The 21,849-nt window shown below is 43.5% G+C and overlaps 1 protein-coding gene across 4 annotated transcripts in view; it reads left to right on the top strand.

Annotated features, from left to right (window-relative positions):
* KCNJ14 (potassium inwardly rectifying channel subfamily J member 14) overlaps positions 1 to 21,849 on the top strand; it is a 270,227-nt gene that overhangs the window by 214,002 nt on the left and 34,376 nt on the right. The gene's annotated exons all lie outside the window — the stretch shown is intronic.

A 21,849-nucleotide genomic window follows, 5' to 3' on the forward strand; every position in this document is an offset into this window, starting at 1 on the left:
ATGTAGTGTGTGTGAGGCTCAGTAGGCGAAACCACCCCTGATATGCCGTGTGTGTTGAAGAGGGTGTTTGGAATGATTAAAAAAAAGTCTGCAAATCTAGATGCATTTCTAGCGAAGTTTAATTTCAATGAAAACAGTTAAGCAACAATATTCTGTATGTGTTATCGTCATTTGGTCTAACCTATATTATTGTTTCATCAAATATTAAAGAGAACAGCATTTAACCACGTGTATTTACATGTACATTTAGCCTTGTACATCAAGGTTTCCGAGGTTCAAAAACATCCTTTTACATTATTCCCAATCTGCGGCATGGCCACTTGGAAGGTGATGTTCCATACAGTGACTTGCTCTTCTCTGAATAAATGTTAAATTCTGTTCAGCCACAGCCGAAGGGAGAACCACATGCTTATTGTATTACATGTATTTAAGTCTCTTTCACCATGATGGTTGGAGGCTGTTATGGATGGTGAAGAGAACTTCATTGTCGAAACAGACAGACTTCTGTATACATTTTAGCTGCCTTGTCTCTTTTGTTTGCTCTTGATTCTCGGTCTGATACTGCCCTCTGATACGTTGTCGGGCCTGCGCCTGCCTGGGCTACCTGCCCCTTAGCTAAGTACAGGGCCAGAGTGAATGATCAGCTAAGAAAAATGACACTGCTCTTCCCTCTGGAGCCTTTCCCACTGCCTCCCACCCTCTGTAGCCACTCCTCCTCAGGTGTCCAGCTTGAGCCTCATTGTAAAGAGTGTCAGATGAAGGGCAATTCATTGTAAAGACCTAACCAGCCATTTTTGGACATGTTAAGTTCTTGGGACGAAAATTCTGGTACATAACACCCAGACTTCATCAAACACATAACTTTACAACCGCTTGATTCCCTTCATTAGCCAGAGTAATTGACATTTAGCTCATACAAGTCTTCTACAAACAGAAATTCTCCCTTTTTCTTATCCAGCAAACTCTTACTTAAACCATGATTACACCCACCACCTATTCCCTATGAAGCCCCTCTATACTTATTAACTGCTCCAATGCACCATTCTACATTCCCAACTAGAACTGCCGAACTGCTCACACTACTCCTCCTTGCAACTATACCCCTACCACAATAGTTGTTTGATAGAAGCAGAACCTGGTATCAATCTTCTTCACCTTACTGCATTCCTTATCCCACCTTACTACCTCCCCTGCTGTCACTGCTCCTTCTGCACTCAATGCCCCATGCACCTCAAAACGGTGTAAACATCCATCCACAACCTCTCCTTGCCCAATACACGGAACACCCATCCTCACATCTCCACACACCCTTACCTTTACAGCCACATCAGACATCAATTCCACTCTTCCCATCTCTACATACGCTTCCAGTCCATTACTTCCTAAGGGTAAGGAATCTCCTGCATCTCCTACCTTTAAGTAGTGCTTCACCAGAAACTCAACCCCAATCTCCAACGGTTGTATGACATTACATCGCAGTCCGCTGTAACGCATGCCTTTACAACGCATGCATTACAATGCAAAACTTTACCACGTATATTTTTTCAACGATTATGCCTTTACCGCGCATTCCTTTACCTCGTTGTAAAAGCATGTATGATAAAAGCATATGCGTGGTAAAGGTTTCCCTGACCCCTACGTTAAACCCTAACTCCAGTCCCTGGCCCACCTCACCCCAGCCCCCAACCCTTCTTAATAAAAGTACCCTCCCCCTGCACTAAATCCCTGAACCCCTACCCCAACGCGACTCCCACAGGCCCCAGCTCTTCCCCTGCCCTAAACCTTAAAATACTACCCCTACATGACCCCCCTTGCCCCCAGCCCTTTCCCTACCCTAAACCCTAAAACATTACCCCTGCGCGACCACCCTGGCCCCCAGCCCTTTCCCTACCCTAAACCTTAGAACACTACCCCTGCACAACCTACCCTACCCTGCCCCCAGCCCCTAAAATGATTGCCCCCAGGTCCAATCCCACTTACCTCTCTCCTCATGTTTAATGCAGGAAACTCATCTGAGGGAGGGCGTTACACGTCGTTGTGAGGAAGCAAGAGTCTCTCTGTTTCCTCTAATGACGTGGCTTGCCTACCAACACGGCTGTTTCCGCACACATAGTTGCCAACTGTCCCGTATATTTTTTTACTACACATATGCCTTTAACATACATACCTTTACAACGAACTTCGTTGTGAAGACATGCGTAGTAAAAGCTTATGCATAGTAAAAAAAATGGATACCAAAGTCCACGCGTTGTAATGACGCATGCGTTGTTACGCTTGCTTTGTAATGGCATGCGTGGAAACAGCCACGTTGTAATGGCTGTTGCCCTTTCCCACATGTCTCTGCTTCACCATAACAAATCCCAAATCACAATTATATACACCCATAATGCAGAATATTATTCAATGCAGAGCGACATTAACTGAATAACCAAATACAGTACAAATCCCCTCGCCAAACTGGCTATTTTAAATTTCTATGTCTCTTTGAGTAAGAAGGTGACTCCGCAGAATGCAGTACAACCCTTGTCACAACATCATTAACCCTAACATACGCCAAACATCTCAACACACGCTAAACCAAGCAAACCTTTTAATTATCTCACTGAACAGGGCATCAGAACTGCATTCAACCTCCCCTATTTGCTTACCTCTACCCCTCACCTTTCCTGGCTTATGATCAATGCACATTAAAAGTGTAAGATCAACCTAAACACCTTTTATCCATAACTGACTCAAGACCAGCTTCGTTGCTTCACCCAAGGACGCTGTCTTTTGCCTGCAGCCGTCGCCCCAGGAGGGGTTCTTATCACCGCCAGTGAGGAGCAAGTGGAGAGGGGAAAGGAAAGCCTTACGGGACTCAGTCACCCACCAGCCCCTGCGGCGCAACACCTGTGCTTCCCCGCCCATCTACTGCATTTAACAGCTCGCGGAACCCGCTGCCGCGGGTCCCGCTTCGTTGCTTCACCCAAGGACGCTGTCTTTTGCCTGCAGCCGTCGCCCCAGGAGGGGTTCTTATCACCGCCAGTGAGGAGCAAGTGGAGAGGGGAAAGGAAAGGAAAGCCTTACGGGACTCAGTCACCCACCAGCCCCTGCGGCGCAACACCTGTGCTTCCCCGCCCATCTACTGCATTTAACAGCTCGCGGAACCCGCTGCCGCGGGTCCCGCTTCGTTGCTTCACCCAAGGACGCAGTTTTTTGCCTGCAGCCGTCGCCCCAGGAGGGGTTCTTATCACCGCCAGTGAGGAGCAAGTGGAGAGGGGAAAGGAAAGCCTTACGGGACTCAGTCACCCACCAGCCCCTGCGGCGCAACACCTGTGCTTCCCCGCCCACTCATCTTATTAAAGTCTCACTGATAACCGCTACGCGGTACGCGTGCGGGACGCGCCGGACGAAGCCCGGACAAAGGGCGGACAGTCTGAGACAGTCCGGGACAGGAGGGGGTAGGTGGGGGCAGTAGATTGGGTTACTTTCATTTGTGTTATTATATTCATCGATTGGGGATGGCCGGGCCGGACCGCCGGTGTGTTGTTTATTCATTCTATCAGGGTGCTTGTGGGCTGTACGTACTTTTCTAAATGAAATAGATTGGTATATTGTTCCCGGTCTGTGTTAGCAATACTTGTAGTGGGGTGTAGGTCCCGGCTAAAGCTATTATGCCTAAGGCTAAGCCAGTAGTCCCGACCTCAACCATGGATAACTACTTGGTTAAGATGGTCGATAAAATTAATCAAGAACGAAGGAGATCTTTAGGCCGCCCGGGGTCGCAAAGCTCGGTGCCCACCCTGTCTAACTCGCCGGCACTAGAGATTCCTTCTGATCTGGACCCTAATACATCTTTGTTACCCACTGAATGCATGAATGAGGGAACCTTAACGGATACCTCTAGTTTGGAAGGTGGTATCCCTGAGCCCACAAATGACCCTGAATCAGGCCAAGTTATTATTACAGAAACAACAACCCCTAGTCAGCCGGTATCTAGAAGCCAAAGACTAACCCGCACTTGCAGGAACACTAGTAAAACCACCCAGCCCAAGCGAGGAGGGAATCGACATGTTAAGAAAAACGATCCCGCTCCGCAGAAAAAGTTACCATCTCAATCTGTGCCAATGGAGGGAGCTAAGGTCATCCTTGATAAAGAGCAGTTGGATTTTATAATTAATACTTTAGATGCCAAGATTGATATTCTGTTTAAACCCTTATTGACTAAACTTACTACTCTCACTGACGAAGTAGTCAGATTGGGAGGCATCTTGGACTCTCTCACCAAGGATAGACCTGTTGCGAACACTGTTGCTAGTAACGTGGTGTCTGATGAGACTTCTTTAATCCCCCCTAACACAGTCTCATTGTTGGGTGGGAGAGGTAGCTCCGATAGCAGACCAGGAAATTACACTGGAAAGTCTTCTGTAGTCCCTAAATCATCTTTTCTGCCGCTGGACTCGATTAAACCACCCTATAGCTCAGTTTCAGGGGTTTCCACGGGTCACACTGCTAACATCCCCAGACACAGTAATCCTCAACCGGACCTGCCACCCACGTGTGCCCCTTTTGTAGCTGTCCTGATGAATGTCCCACCTGTTAAGAGGCAAGGTGGCAATCCTGTTAACGGGGAATCTCACTCGTCACTAAAGAATAAGACTGTGGACTGGCTCCACCGACAGTGTGATTTCCCCGTAGCCCTATCTAGGGATATTTTAAGTACCAGGAGAACCAATTGGGTTGGCAAATCACGCAAGACCTGTGAAGGCGACTGTATAGTCATTAACTTCCGCAACCCCCAACTTACCTCTACAGTTCTGATTAAAGCCGCATCTCTCCCTGTGAGTGATCAATGCATTTCTTTGCGGCCCCTTGGGTATTTCTATAGGGACTATGCTACTCAACCTGTTATTCAGTCTGCTGATGAGCACCAATGGCGTAGGCCTAGAGCCCAGAACCTGTGGGCTGCCCCCGCTATCCCTACGTTTAATAGATTCCAACCTCTAAGTGGGCTTGACTCTAATGATTGACTGGAGCCCGCCATAGATGATGCAGGGAACGGGAACGAGGACATGAATTTGGGTAAAAAGAGCTCTAATATGGACCCTAAGTTACAAACTAGTATTATTATTGATCCTGGTGTAAGCCATCTAGATCCTACTGTGGCTTGTGGGCATGATAGCCTAGTTAGTCCTGGAAGGGATAGGTCTGTTTTGAATGCCCCAGTCCGCCCAGTTAACTACGGCTTATGTTCTATTGCCTGCTGGAACGTTGCGGGCCTATCACACAAGGATGAATGCTTAGGTTGGTTTGATTTTATCAACCTTTTTAAAATTTTATGTTTTCAGGAAACCTGGAGTCTGGACCCCATTAATTATAACGGCTTTGTTTCATATCAATTACCTGCTGTGGCTTCTAACTCGGGAAGGGCCAAGGGTGGCCTCCTGATATTGATTTCGGTTGAAGTGCCACTCACAGTCAAGAAACATGTTCTGGTGGGGGCCCATTCCCAGATACTTTGGCTTTGGAAGGAGCAGGATAGAAATATCCTTTTAATTAACTTTTATAATAATGTTTTTGATAATACTAGGCAACAGGTAGCTTATGCCTTGGAGGCTGCTTTGGCTAAAATTGTAACAGATAATAATATTGTCTTTGACTTTATTTGGATGGGGGATTTTAACATTTCTGCCTGTTTATTCTCTGCCCATAGGGTCTGTGGTATTATAAATGGTCGAGGAGATGGTGCCGCCCATTTCCCACATAACCCATACGGGGACTCATTAAACAAAATCTTGATGACATATGATATGGAGATTCTGGGGAATGGGAGGGGCGTTTCTGGTGAAGTTCTACCCACTTTTAAGGGCAGAGACGCAAACACTGTTATTGATTTCATATGTACCTCCTCCAGCCTTAACCCATGGTGTTCAGTCCCTATGGTAGTGGACAACTTAATTAGCGACCACAATTGTCTGACCATGGAGATGGATCTCTGGAAGGCCAACACAGACCCTAAACCATGTGTAGTTGAGAATATTGAACCCCATAGACTCAACGGTACCAGAATTAGGTGGAAGGGGGAGAAGGCAGACCTTTTGTCTAATTCAATTATTGCAAATTGTTTAGAGGAAATTGATGCTATTTTAGCAAGCAATGAGCTGACAGATATAATCCTACATAAATTTGTTGATATTAATCATTGTATCGAAGCCAAATTTACAAAGCAACACAAGGGCAATTTAAATCAGCAAAAAGGGTGGTTTGATCACGCTAGTACTGCCGCCCTTAAGAGCCTTAAAGTAGCACTGGCTGCTAAACAGAGGGACCCAAACCTTATTAGGCATCTTAGGGTTACTTATCGGGCAGCAGTTTCTAAAAGAAAGGCGGAATTGAAGCGTGAGGCCTGGGATAAGTTAGACCAGGCCGCTGAAACCTCTGATTCTTCTCTATTTTGGGCTACCGTCAATAGCCCTTTTTTAAGGAACGAGGATACACCTGTTCTGTCGGCAAATGTCAGTGAGGAAAGTTGGGTCTCTCACTTTTCTTTGATTTTTGATTCTGATAAACATATGGAAACTGGAGGTGGGACCTGGCCAATAATTTCCCTTGATATTTCCCCTATCGAGGTTAAGAAATGTATCATCACTAGCAAAGGAGGGAAGGCTCAGGGACCGGATGGTGTGCCGGTTGATGTTTATAAAAAAGAACCTGAGATCTGGGGCCCGCTACTGACCAAAGTATTTAATGCTGCTGTAAGTCTCGGTGCCCCGCTTACTTGGAAGGAATCCACTATCATTCCTATTTACAAGAAGGGGGAGAAGGGGGATGCTAAGAACTATCGCCCTATATCCCTCTTAGACTCCTCCGTGAAAATTATGAGTCGGGTTCTTCTTCTCAGATTAGAAGAATGGGCAGAAACAAATAACATCCTGGCTAATTCCCAATATGGCTTTAGGAAAGGTAGAGGCACAGTAGAACAGTGTCTCAACCTAGAACTACTTATTGGGAAATACACTATGGCCAAGAAAGGTTCCCTCTTTCTCTGCTTTGCAGACCTTAGTAGCGCCTTCGATATGGTTAACCATAAGATTCTTTGGGAGACACTACTTGAAATGGGGGCACCGGAGGGTATCGTCTACTTCCTGGCCAGGCTTTATGCTAATCTCAGTTCTAGCGTACGATTTGGTCCAGGTGGGGAGCGTACTCCGAAGTTTTCTGTAAAACGTGGTATCAGGCAGGGGTGTGTATTGGCTCCTTTGCTTTTCACACTTTTTATTAACGAGGTTGACTCTGCTTTAAGGACTGTGGGGGCCGATGCCCCAATTATACTTGATACCCATATCCCAGTGTTACTATATGCAGACGACGCTGTTCTCCTCTCTAGGACCCCTGTCGGCCTGCAACGGCTCATGGACAGGTTTTCCATGTTTATTGGGGAAAGGAAGCTGGTTATCAACAAATCAAAGACATTTGTCATGGAATGTGGCCAGGGCCGTAAAAAACCCCATCCCTTCTTTATAGAGGGGCATAGGGTTCAGACGGTCGATACTTTTAACTATCTGGGTATCTCCTTCTCCAAGACAGGTAGTTGGTCCAGCGAAATCACCCACGTTAGAGCAAGAATGGCGAAATGCGCTCACGGGGTTTTTACGTTTGCTTCTAAGATAGGGGACAGACGGATTGGGGATATGCTGAAAATCTACCAGATGAGGTGTCTTTCAACCGCCCTTTATGGGGCAGGTATATGGGGGCATGTTTCGGCTGGAAATTTACAAGTAGAGGAAAACCTGTTTTTAAAGCGGCTACTCTGCCTGCCAATCTCAGTATCCACTCACCTGGTGCATAGGGAACTTGGAATTCACTATCTTTCGGATACCGTCACCCATAGACCTCTATTGCTGTGGCGTGCCATTTGGGCAAAGGAGGAGACCTCCTTGAATAGAGCCATCATCAAGGACTGTCTGTCCCTTGATAATCACTTAAAGATCCCTTGGGTAAACTATGTTTTGAACAGTTTCAAGGATTCATATGGTCTTAATTTATTTGAGGACTGTTATGCTGCCAACAGTCTGACCAAAAGCGAATTGAAATCTGTTTGGTTGTCTTTAAAGTACGAGCAACGTTTGAGGGTCAGTAGCAATTTATCCACCTGTATGCTGTATGACAGCTGTTGTGAGCTGTCGGGCTATCAACCTTATTTGAGCTTTGTTACTAGACCCTCTCACAGGTTCGTTCTTACTAGACTGCGCTTTGGGATTGTTCACCACTTAGTGGCGTTTCCTACTATCAAAAAACACCCTAGTGGTCCTTGCCCTTGTGATGGCACTACTGCACAAAGCACTATGCACTTTTTATTGTTCTGTCCACTTTATGGTAACTATCGCACTGATCTCTTAAAGCCTATCTTTAAGAGATTCGGTGTCAGAACCGTAAAAGATGCTTTGAAACTGATATTTAATCCTCCACCCGATGTTTGCTTCTTTACTGCTACATTTCTTCTTAGAGCTATCAAGGCAAGGCCTAGTATTATTTTTTAAATAGATATTGTGCTGTTTTTTATACTGTCTGTTTTAAACTGTATTGATATAGTTTTTATGACTTGTGATTGTTAATAGTCTATGTATATTAATGATGTTTTATGTATGAACTGCTTTTATGGACTTTTTGTCAAGCTCCGAATAAAGCTTTATGAAATTGAAATTGACTCAAGACCAGACCTATTTTTCATGACTTAAGAATGGCTTGGCAATGACATAGCACTAATTCTGTAAGAGGCAACCCCATGATATTGAAGCCTTACACAGAATCTCCCAGGAAAAATAGAAGGTTTACCAATAATATTCGAGGAATAGATTTCTGACACACAATTGAAGAAATGCCAGGCTGTGAGTAATTACTAATATGTTGCAACTCTACCCTACCTTCACCTGCACATTCCTTCCACTGTACAGATCTTTACCAAATCAAAAAAGCCTTCACAAATGGTTTCCTTGATGCTATACCAGGCATAATTATAGAATATCCTAACATGTGCATCCTACGTGACTTAAACATTTGGGTGCCGATTCCGATCCGTTAAAAAGATTTACCGTATGACTCGTATCCGTATTTTTTTACGTACGAATCGTACATGTCCCGTACAAACGGCGAAGTATGATTTGTACGTGAAAAATACATATGAATCACTGCGGGAAAAATCTACGAGACGTCCCCAGACAGTTTTACGTACGAGTCGTAAAACAGAAGTCCGAGCGCACAAGTCCGATCCGTACCGGCGTTCCGAATGCACAAGCATATGGAAAACGTCCCGTACGGAGCGAACTTTGTACGACCCCTACCCCGGGTACACTTGTGCCCGGGGTACGAGTCGTACGCCCCCCCCAGCCTCCCCCCACCCACGTATGTCCGCACCGTACCCCAGCCTCCCCCCCACCCGCGTATGTCCGCACCATACCCCAGGCGTACCCCCCACCCACGTATGTATGCACCGTACCCCAGGCGTACCCCCCCACCCACGTATGTACGGACCGTACCCCAGGCATTCCCCAATCCTCGCATATGTAGGGTCCGTACATACGCGGGGATTGGGGTAAGCCTGGGGTACGGTCCGTACATACGCGGGTGGGGGGGGTATGCCTGGGGTACGGTGCGTACATACGCGGGTGGGGGGTATACCTGGGGTACGGTGCGTACATACGTGGGTAGGGGGTACGCCTGGGGTACGGTGCGGACATACGCAGGTGGGGGGAGGCTGGGGTACGGTGCGGACATATGCAGGTGGGGGGTACACCTGGGGTACGGTGCGGACATACGTGGGTGGGGGGGAGGCTGGGGTACGGTGCGGACATACGTGGGTGAGGGGTACATCGCGTACCGGTCCCCCTTTTTCTCGTGCATCGCAGCGTACTTAGCTTTTCCGGCACTTTTTGGCTCCCGTAAAAAAATAGCCGTGCGGAGTGCTGTGGGTACGAATCGTACTTGCTGGTCCGTAAAACGCTGCCTGACTCCGTGCGGACGTCGCGTACGCGCTGTCCAGGATCAGAATAGTAGGTATATTTTCGCCGTACGGTGTTTTTTACGATTCGTACGGAAATGTTATTTCTGTACGAATCGTACTTGCTGGTTTGTACGGTGGATTTCCCGGGTACGAGTCGTACGGAGAATACGCTCCGTACGACCATTCGTACCCGGGTTTTACAGGATCGGAATCGGCACCTTGGTGTGCAGAGCAGTAAACACCCATAGAAAATTGTATAACTGGATGAAAAAACACATTCAGCAAAATTATTGTTACTCAAAAATACTTCATGGGCAAAAAAAAAAAAAAGAAGACACCACCGTGAGTGATGAAATAAAAATAAAAAAAGGTAAAAAACAACTGGATGCACTCCAATGCCAAACGTACAAATCAAAAAGGCCACTAGACTAGTATGCTTCCATAGGCTCAACATGATTTATAAATCTACCATGCAAAGGAAAGAGCTCACTACTTAAACAGAAATTCAAATGCCAAGTGTCCCACTAAGGAACTTAACAAAATACTTACAACCCAGATTGTATGTAAAATCGACAACAGAAGATATCTCTGGCTTAATGGCAAACCACTTCATCAACAGAGTTTAAAAAAAATAGATCCCCACCTACTAAACAAAACAACCAAACACTAAAACAAACTTACTACTCCAAAGAGAAAATCCCCAGAACTAACCTCCTTTAAACATCTGTCCCTCCCTTGTGTAGTTTCAATACATGGTGAAAAACTACAGGTAAGCCATCGGACCTATTGCCCTAAAAACATTAAAAAATACTATCAACTGCAGCTTCCATGGCCTTCCAAGGCGCTTAGAAACAAGCAGCTGTCCTCCAATTACTGGAGAAACCCTTAGCGGACCCTTAAGCGCTCACCAATCTCCCTGCCACCATTCCCGGCAAAAGTCTTAGAGAAAATCATCAACAGTGGCCTCATGGAATACCTCAACGACTACCAACTCCTTGACGCCACACAGCCTGGGTTCTGACCCAACCACAGCATAGGAACTGACGCATCGCTGCCACAGATGACATGAGCATGACTCTCGACAGAGACATGGCGGCTCTCATCCTCCTGGACCTCTCCGTAGTATTTGACACAGTCTCCCACCGCAACCAACACCTATACGACCTCGTAATCCAAGGACATGCACTCTGTTCTTTCCTGACAGGAAGGCCCCAGTCAGTCAGCCTGGCACTGTACACCTCAGGTGCCCGCGACGTCATCTGTGGATTTTCTCAAGGATCCTCCCTATACCCGACCCTGTTCAATACATACATGATCCCTCTCAGCAGAATCATTCACTATCACAACATCAACATCCTCTCCTATGCCAATGACATGCAACTCATTCTCGTCCTCACAGACAAGATGCCTAGTATCCGGATCAAGTTCAATGCCAGCATGACTGAAATCACCCACTGGATGAAAAGCAACAATCTAAATCAAAAAAGCCTTCACAAATGGTTTCCTTGATGCTATACCAGGCATAATTATAGAATATCCTAACATGTGCATCCTACGTGACTTAAACATTTGGGTGCCGATTCCGATCCGTTAAAAAGATTTACCGTATGACTCGTATCCGTATTTTTTTACGTACGAATCGTACATGTCCCGCACAAACGGCGAAGTATGATTTGTACGTGAAAAATACATATGAATCACTGCGGGAAAAATCTACGAGACGTCCCCAGACAGTTTTACGTACGAGTCGTAAAACAGAAGTCCGAGCGCACAAGTCCGATCCGTACCGGCGTTCCGAATGCACAAGCGTATGGAAAACGTCCCGTACGGAGCGAACTTTGTACGACCCCTACCCCGGGTACACTTGTGCCCGGGGTACGAGTCGTACGGCCCCCCCAGCCTCCCCCCCACCCACGTATGTCCGCACCGTACCCCAGCCTCCCCCCACCCGCGTATGTCCGCACCGTACCCCAGGCGTACCCCCCCACCCACGTATGTACGCACCGTACCCCAGGCGTACCCCCCACCCACGTATGTACGGACCGTACCCCAGGCATTCCCCAATCCTCGCATATGTACGGTCCGTACATACGCGGGGATTGGGGTAAGCCTGGGGTGCGGTCCGTACATACGCGGGTGGGGGGGGTACGCCTGGGGTACGGTGCGTACATACGCGGGTGGGGGGTATACCTGGGGTACGGTGCGTACATACGCGGGTAGGGGGTACGCCTGGGGTACGGTGCAGACATACGCGGGTGGGGGGAGGCTGGGGTACGGTGCGGACATATGCAGGTGGGGGGGTACACCTGGGGTACGGTGCGGACATACGTGGGTGGGGGGGAGGCTGGTCACAAGCTGGACTACTGGAACACCATCTATTCTGAGATCAACAAAAAACTCACCAGGAGGCTGCAGACCATTCAGAACTCAGCAGCCAGAATCACTCTCAACCTCCCATGCAACACTCACATCACAACACACTCGAAGGAGCGCCACTGGCTCCACATACACAAACATGCACAATTCAAACTCCTCACCCACACTTCCAAGGCACTACATACCACTGACCCAGCACACCTCAACAATCACATTGCTTTCACATACCGTACAGACACCTCTGTGCATCTGGACTCCTACTTGACACATTCCACACATATGGAAAACTAGATCTAGTGGTCGAGCCTTCTCCTACATCGCTCCTAAAGTGTGGAACGACCTGTCACTACACATTTGAGCCTCCTCCAAACTTCTTGAATTCCACAAGAAACTGAAGACCTGACTAGGCTCTACATTTGGCTAGACTCACACATGCTTAGCACAAGGATACTATCTTGGGTGATGGGGCGCTCTACAAATCTGAATAACAATATAGAACTCTGTGCATTTTACCCCTGCTAACCAGTAATAAAGTGACTGTGCTCCCCCATTTAACATGGTTGAATTGGTGTACATTAATTGGCATATTCACCTTACCTATAATCCCCTAATATATGTTACTAGGTGCACCCAGGGCATGTAAGTTAACGGGCATTAGTGGCCACTACAATTGGCACCACAATGGCTTCAGGACTACCACTGTAGCCTGAGTGAAGCAGTTTTTTAAATGGAATTCGACCCGTCAAAATAATCAATTTTAACAGGTTTAAGCCTTCCTTTTAAATATTAGTCATCCCTATGTGGGCAGTATAGCCCATAAGGCAGGGTGCCTAGTATTTAACAGTAGGGTAGAGAAATGTAAACATGTCCATACAGTGACTAGCACCCAAAAGATATCTGACTAAGTAATAGCTACCAGAAATCTCATTCTTGGACTCTTTGTAATAGTTATAAAAAGTCAGTTTCTCTGGTGAAGTTGGATTTTTGATAAATATTGACCAAAAGGTATTTTTGCAAAGTTAGCTTTTTCCTGCCTAAAGCCTCTGGGGGCTAATTTGCATTACCCTCCAGCTGCAGCCCTCTGAGTACTCTAGCCCTGAATGAGGTGTGAAAACTGCTCTCAGAGCAGAGCAAAGGCCTGGGGTGTGGAGAGGTGTTTCTGTTCCTCAGGCAAGTTTGCCAATCTGAACAGTGACCAGGAGACCTTTCCTGTAAGAAGCAGATATCAGATGATTGGACAGGACCCTTTCTTTGTCCCATCAGTCAGGCAGGTAGCAATAACAGTAGGGAAAGAGCTGCCATCAGCACTGGTTTTAAGTGCCCACAGACGAGAGTTGCTAATTTCCTTGGCCACATGTTTGGGGTAGGTGCACAGACTCTGTACTAGGGGAGGGTTTAACCACCTTGAAGTTTGTCAGAGGAGCACTTTGGGATTTTTGCAGTAGGGCACATACGAAATGCTACAAAGGTTAGGGAGGAGCCAGGCGTTTCTCCTAACCACAAGCTGGTGCCAGACATAAGTGTGAAATCCCCAGAACCCTCCGCAGCACACTATTGTACCTGAGGAATCAGAACAGGACTGAACCTGCTGTCTGAGATCTGCGAAAGCCCTGAAGGACTGGACCTGCCCTCTCATGTACCTAGGAAAACGAAGTGAACTCCTAGGGTCATTTAGCTGACCTCCTGTTCAAGCTACAGGGACACAACAAAGTACAAGGGCCTTTTCCAGACGATTTCCAGCTGACCACTTCCAACTGGCATTGCCCTGGACCCTGCTGGTGGGTCCTGATACCCAAGTGCTGTTCCCACGGTCCAGAAACCCTTGGTTGGGCCTCGCCTACCACCCCAGAAAACCTGGGACTTTCGAAAAGTTTTGGCTTCAAAGACCTCCGGAGGACAAACCTGCCAAGCTCATTCGGTGCGTTGCCACTGGGCTAAAGATTCAGATTTCTGCTGCTCAGAGCTTCTCCACACTGAAGTACAAAAGCGATTGATGGGATGCTTGAATTCATTTGAGCCACAGCTAATTACTTGGGCTGCATCCCAGTCCATCGGGTGAAATCAGGGTCAAACTGTATAATATACAAGGAAAGCCCTCAAGCCTAATCTCCAAAATGAATCAGCACAAGTCCTAAAATAGAATAAGTGTGCAGAGGCTCAGGAAGACTCTGTTACAATCTTTAATGCTATATTTAATCAATACACATTGTCATGATTAATTTATCTTCTCACAAAATAGGGGAAACATCTCCCTGAGCTGTCTTCCACATTATGTACCATTAAGTAGCGGGTATCTTGAATTGTGCAAACAATGTTAAAAAAGGACCATGTCATTTTATGCACACACATAGATGTGTATCCCCCACTCATTCATAACACTCTGCATTTTCACAAATATATCTGCATACAAAAAACCTTTGATCCACATTCAAAGCATCCACATTCAGTAACCTTTGTTATTTCATATTGTGGCTGGTAGTGGGTGCCCACTTGCTGGTCCCCAGTCGCACTTCACTTTACAACTGAAGGGGTCTTACAACATTGGTCATGCTGAGGATACAATATGACTTCCAACATGAGAAATGAATTATAATTTGTATTCGCTCAATTCCATAGTAAATAGAATCTTCCTTTTCCTGCATGAATTGAAATGCATTCATATTGTCATTGTTACAAGTCCATCACTATGGCAGTGTTCAATCATGTTCAATGAAGTTCATCATACTCAATGCATTTCGACCACGGTTGAGCCTTCAGCGGTTTGATTACTTTACGGACTGATTGGCATCAACACAGTTTGGCACTGAAAGATACACAGCAACTTACTGGGGTTATACACAGAGACCCCTGATGAAGGATCAAAGGGCCCGAAATGTAAAGGGCCTGGAGGTAAGAAACAGTAAAAAATGATGACTACGTGTCCACCCATCCAAAATTGGTGGGCAGACATGAAGCCATTTCTCAGTCATCCCTTACTCCCCAGAGCCGCCAGAGGGAATTATTCACAGCGGAGACTAGGTCTTAGGTCCGCCCGCAACTAAACGCAGCAGGCAGACCACTATATTGGTGGTCGCCATTGCAATGGACTGCCCTTTCCACCAATATATAAGTCATGCTCTAAGCCACTAATACTGTGCTCCCAGGGGGAGGATGCTACCCATTCACAAAGCTCTTCAGCACCTTGCCAGGTGTACTAAGTGCTAAATAAATACTTATATCGTACCATCATTCTTGCGTGTCCCATAGACATTTGGATGACCTTTACCTAGGGCCTGCATATTTGGACAGCTACTCATACAATTATGAGTAAGGATAATAACCATTCAGGTACACTAAAAACGTTTTTAAGCGTGAGGAAAATAAATCAGGACTATTTGGAAGCTTGTCTGCTCTCATAGGAAGAAAACCTACTTACAGTCCTTGTTCCTTATCATGGAAATCTGCTTTCATGTAATAAACTCTGGATCCAGTATTGATCTCTTTCACAGATTCACATGTTTGAATCTTCCAAGTTGTAAAGGTCGGAGTTCCACAGTAATTATGATCAGCAGTGGCAGCCAAAGTCTCATACAGTATATCTTAAACAGGTGACATTGTAAGCCAATTCACATTGTTTTAGAAAGAACTGATCTGTAGCCAACCAGAGAACAGCTCTCACATCATCACTTCCCACCAGGGCTAGCAGACTCCAGATTTTCTAATCACATGTGTAATGTATACATATATAAACACGAGGTATCCAATGAGGTAGGCCACCTGAAAGGGGGGTTGGGGTTGCATGTAAATCTATTAAATATATCAGTACTGGAGAACCGCAATGTACATATAAGTAACTTGTTTTTTCTCCAGAATTGAATCTTGCATAAATTCACATGCTTGAATTTGAATTGTAAGCAGTATAGAACTAATTTGTGGAGGTGGGAAAACATTTTAAACATCATTTGTAGAAAACCTTCAATACATATATCAAACTATAAACTATCTCACCCTATTGGAATAAATGATGAAGTGCTGCTTGACCTACAGCCACATCCTGAGTCCAGGAGGCCTCTAGACAGTGGTGTCTAGAAAATGGATGAATGCTTGTCCATGTTGCAGCCCTATATATGTCAGGTAATGCAACACCAGAAAAAAGGGCTGTAGTGATTGCCATGCTCCTTGTGGAATTAGGCTGTACCTTTGTAGTTTGCGGCCTTCCATCTCTTTTTTTTACAAAAAGCTATGGCTGCTAAAACTCATCTGGCTATAATGCCTCTTGTCAATGCTTGACCCTTTCCTGGAGTTCTTGGAGTTGCAAATGCCAACAGAAGTTGATCGGATGTTCGGAAGGATTATTCCTTTCAATATAGAAATTAAGACATATTTTCGCATTCAGAGAGTGAAGCGCTCTTTCCGCCTGATTGGACGGATTTTTGAAGTAAGTCTTTAGAATAACGGGTTAATTAAGGTAGAAGTCCGTTGGAACTATAGGAATGAAATGAGGATTAGTCCTTGAAATTGCAAATCTGGACCCTGAATCGTAAAGGCTTCTAATTCAGAAATTCTTCAGGCTGGCGTAAGGACTTATAAAAGAACCATTTTCCATCTTAGATACTTTTAGTGCAGCCTTGTGGGTTGGTTGTTCAAAAGGCCCTCTCTTAAACTGGGTTAAAACAGTGTTTAACTGCCAAGAAATTGATGGTTTCTAACTGGAGGGTAAGCTCTAATAAGCCCTCGTAGGATTTCCTTCATCAGCCTGCTTGGCCAGAAAGAATTACGGTTCCAAGAACTTCTGAATCTGGAAATTGGTGTGAGGTGAACTTTTATTGAATTATGCGAAAGCCCTGATTGTGCTAGGTTCAGGAGGCATGGTAATATCTGAGCCGGAGTAGAGGAAACATTATGCCAGTCAGTTATGGAACACCAATTGCAAAATCAAGCCCATTTCACTTTATACATGTGTTGATTCCGCCCATGCTTTAGCGCATATATCTCTGCACTGTAGTTGAATTTTCAACTGGTGGAACTCGTGTTCAGGAGCCAAGCCACTAAATTGAACGATTCTGTTGTTGGGTGAAGCAGCTGTCCATTGTCAGATAGCATTTCTGGGACTGGTTTGAGTAGAATGTGTGGGTGTTCGGACATAAAGAGCAGTTCTGAAAACCAAAACTGTCTTGGCCACGCAGGGGCCACTAGGATAATGCAACATGGTTCCCTTTTTATTTTGTTGTGTATCGGAGGAATTAGAGGCAGAGGGGGAAAAGCGTAAGCAAATCTTCTCATCTATGCAAACCGGGAGACATTCCCCATGAGCCCATGTGTGGAAGCCTGCTTGCGTTAAATCAACATTTCCGGTTGAGAGGTGTAGTGAATAAATCTAGGGCTGGCTTTCCCGAGGTGCGAAAGATTATGTTTACGTACGTTTCGTGGGGCAGAGAAAGAATATCGAGTAAGAAATATCGAATTGCACAAATATCGTGGTCAAAATATTGTGGGTCAAGAATATCGACAGAAAAAATTTTGTGGTCAAGAATATCGATTTTGGGAAAGTAATAGTGATATAAAAAATATCGAAGTGTTTAATATTGTTAGCAAAAATATAGATGTTAAAAATATCGATTTTTAATTAATGTTATGTATTTTAGTATATATTTCATGTGTGTGATGCATGTATATTTTGTATAAGAATTGTTTGTATTTGTATTATATGTGTTAAAATTTTAGTAGTTATTACATTTTTTTTGTTTGAATTATGCGTTTTTAGTTCTGTAGCGGGTTGCAGGTTTATAGGGAAATAGGGTGGGAAGTAATTTAATTATATAAAACGTATTGATTATTTTTAGTAGTTACTATATTTTTTTTATTTGAAATTTGCATTTTTAGTACCGTAACGGGTTGCGGGTTTATAGGGGAATAGGGTGGAAAGTAATTTAATTATAGTAAATGTTTTGAATAATTTTTATTGATTAATATTTGGTGAATTGAGATATTATAGTGCTAAATGTGTAAATACATTTTTTATTAATTATTTAATAATTAGTTGTTAATTAATTGTTATTAATTGGCAATTAATCATGCAAATTGTGTAAATAACTTAGGTGTGTGTTGTGGTGTTTATAGGTGAAAATGGTGGGAAGTAATTTATTTTTAATTGATGAATTTATAATTAGTTAATTAATTTTAATTAATTAATCTGCAATTCATTATGTTAACTGTGTAATTATTTTAGGAGTGTGTTGTGGTGTTTATAGGTGTAAATGGCAGGAAGGGTGGGAAGTAATTTATTTTTAATTGACAAATTAATAATTAGCTGTTAATTAATTACAATTTAATTAGTAATTAATTATGGTAATTGTGTAATTCATTTTAGGTGTGTGTTGTGCATATTATAGTGTTAAAGAATGCGTATTCAATTAATGTTTTTTTTATCAAGAATACATTTTAACATTATTAATTATGTTAATTATGGAAATAAATGTAAATACAATTTTTTTCTTTTTTTTCTTGGTGTGTTGTTATAGGGTGAGAAATAAAATAAAGACATTTATGTTTTACATGTTTTTGTTTGTTTGATAATATTTGCTTCTTTTAAATAAATATTGTTTATAAATGTATTTAATAATTTATTTTAGATGATAGTGGTACCTTTTTGTTATATGTAAATAATATATTTAATGTTAATGTTTAATATATTTAATTAGATATTTTTAAATATTGTTTATTTATTTTTAAGATTATTCACATTTTTTCAACTGTTTAAATGTTATTATACATTTTTGTTTTTTTGCTATCCAACACTTTCCTTACTATTGCACTCACTGGAGTGGGAATAGTCATTTTTACCCCTCCACCATCCAGCACTTTCCCTACTGTTGTACTCATTGGAGTGGGAATAGTAATTTTTACCCCTCCACTATCCAGCACTTTCCCTACTGTTGCACTCACTTAAGTGGTAATAGTATTTTTTACCCCTCCACCATCCAACACTTTCCCTACTGTTGCACTTATTGGAGTGGGAATAGTGATTTTTACCCCTCTGCCATACAGCACTTTCCCTACTATTGCACTTATTGGAGTGGGAATAGTAATTTGTACCACTCCGCTATCCAGCACTTTCTCTACTGTTGCACTCACTGGAGTGGGAATAATAATTTGTACCCCTCCGCCACCCAGCACTTTCCCTACTGTTGCACTTATTGGAGTGGGAAGAGTAATTTTAATCCCCTCTGCTATCCAGCATTTTCCATACTGTTGCACTCACTGGAGTGGGAATAGTAATTTTTACCCCTCCGCTATCCAAAACGTTCCCTACTGTTGCACTCACTCAGTGGGAATAGTAATTTTTACTCCTTTGCTGTCCAGCACTTTCCTTACTGTTGCACTCTTTGGAGTTGGAATAGTAATTTTTACCCCGCCGCTATCCAATACTTTCCCTACTGTTGCACTCACTGGAGTGAGAATAGTAGTTTTTACCCCTCCGCTATCTAGCACTTTCCCTACTGTTGCACTCACTGGAGTGGGAATAGTAATTTTTACCCCTCCGCCATCCAGCACTTTCCCCACTATTGTACTCATTGGAGTGGGAATAGTAATTTTGACTCCTCCGCTATCCAGCACTTTCCCTACTGCTGCACTCCCTGTAGTGGGAATAGTAATTTTTACCACTCCGCCATCCCGCACTTTCCCTACTGTTGCTCCTACTGGAGTGGCAATAGTAATTTTTACCCCTCCACCATCCAGCACTTTCCCTACTGTTGCACTCATTGGAGTGGGAATAGTAATTTTTACCCCTCCGCCATCCAACAGTTTCCCTACTGTTGCACTCATTGGAGTTGGAATAGTAATTTTTACCCCTCCGCTTTCCGGCACTTTCCCTACTGTTGCCCTCACTGGAGTAGGAATAGTAATTTTTACCCTTCCGCTATCCAGCACTTTCCCTACGGTTGCACTCACTGGAGTGGGAATAGTAATTTTTACCCCTCCGCTAACCAATAATGTCCCTACTGTTGTACTCACTAGAGTTGGAATAGTAAATTCAATTATTCGTTATCCAACATTTTCCCTACTGTTGTATTTATTGTATTGCGAAATGTACATTTAGTTTTTTATTAACAGTTATATGTTTTAGTTATTTATAAAATGGTTATCTTTTAATTTTAAATGATTGATGTATGTATATATTGTATTTTTATATAATTGAAAAGTTTAAAAATTAAATAAAGATAATAGTTAATAAACCATTTTCAAGTAAATATATGTATATGTATAAATTACTATGTTTATGTGTTTATTTTTTTTTAAAATTAAGTTTATTTGTTATATTTAGTTAAAATGCATATTACATTTATTTATCTTGTTAAAAATAATATTAATATTTAGTATATTTTATTTTATGTTATATATATTTTTTAATTGAAATTGTATACATCTATATTCTTTACTTTGATATTTTTGTACTTACCTGTTCAAGTATAGGGAGTCGATATTTTTGCATCGATATTTTGTCAGTGATCCACTATTGAGACAACTCCCATTCATGACATTGTTTTGATGATCTGCTCAAATCCTGCACACTGATTGTGTATCCTGGGCACATGTTCTACTTTCAAGACCCAATTCAAAATTGTTTGAGCTTCTGGAAAAAGAAGTGGAATATTGTTCCTCCCTGTTTGTTTAGATAAAATATGATGGTTGTATTGTCTGTAGGAACCAGAACTGAAGAACCTTTTATCCTTGGAAGAAAAGCACGGAGTCCTAAAAGTCACAGCCTCTAACTCCCAAAAGTTTGTGTCTCTTTTTTCCTCAACTGTCACTCACTTTTAGTTCTTGAAGATGAGCTTCACATCCTTCCACAAACGCAACCGTTGTCATGACATAATGCATTTTTTTGTCTAGAAATGTTAGGCTCAATGATAGATTGTACTTCCTTATCCAACATATCATGGCTGATTTCATTTCTGATGTTGATGTGAGGACATCATCAAACGATCTTGTTGTCTGCGTCCAGTGTTTGTTGATATGTTCCTGTAATGGTCTCATGAATAGGCAACAATTGAGAATTAGTGCAATGCATGACAACACCATTCCTAGGAACGACCTGCATTGATTGTCTCACTAAAAAGATCATTTTTCTTGCTAGAACCAAAGCTGTCGCTAATATTTTGGCAATTCTTTCATAGGGAAAGTTTTGCACACATTTTGGTGCCGATTCCGATCCGTTAAAAAATTATTTCCGTACGACTCGTATCCGTATTTTTTTCCGTACGAATCGTACAAGTCATGTCCGACCCGTGAAGTACGATTCGTACGGGAAACAGTACATACGGATCGGCCCGATCTGTACGAATCGTAGCGGGAAAAGTTGTACGAGACGTACCCGGACACTTTTCCATACGATTCGTAAAAATACAGTCCGAGCGTACAAGTACGATCCGGACCGGCTATCCGATTTACGAATCGTACGGAAAACGTCCCGTACACGGGGAATGACTCTACCCGCTACGAAGCGAAGTTTG

This window comes from Triturus cristatus, chromosome 7 (genome assembly GCF_964204655.1).
Source record: "Triturus cristatus chromosome 7, aTriCri1.1, whole genome shotgun sequence".
NCBI lineage: Eukaryota > Metazoa > Chordata > Amphibia > Caudata > Salamandridae > Triturus > Triturus cristatus.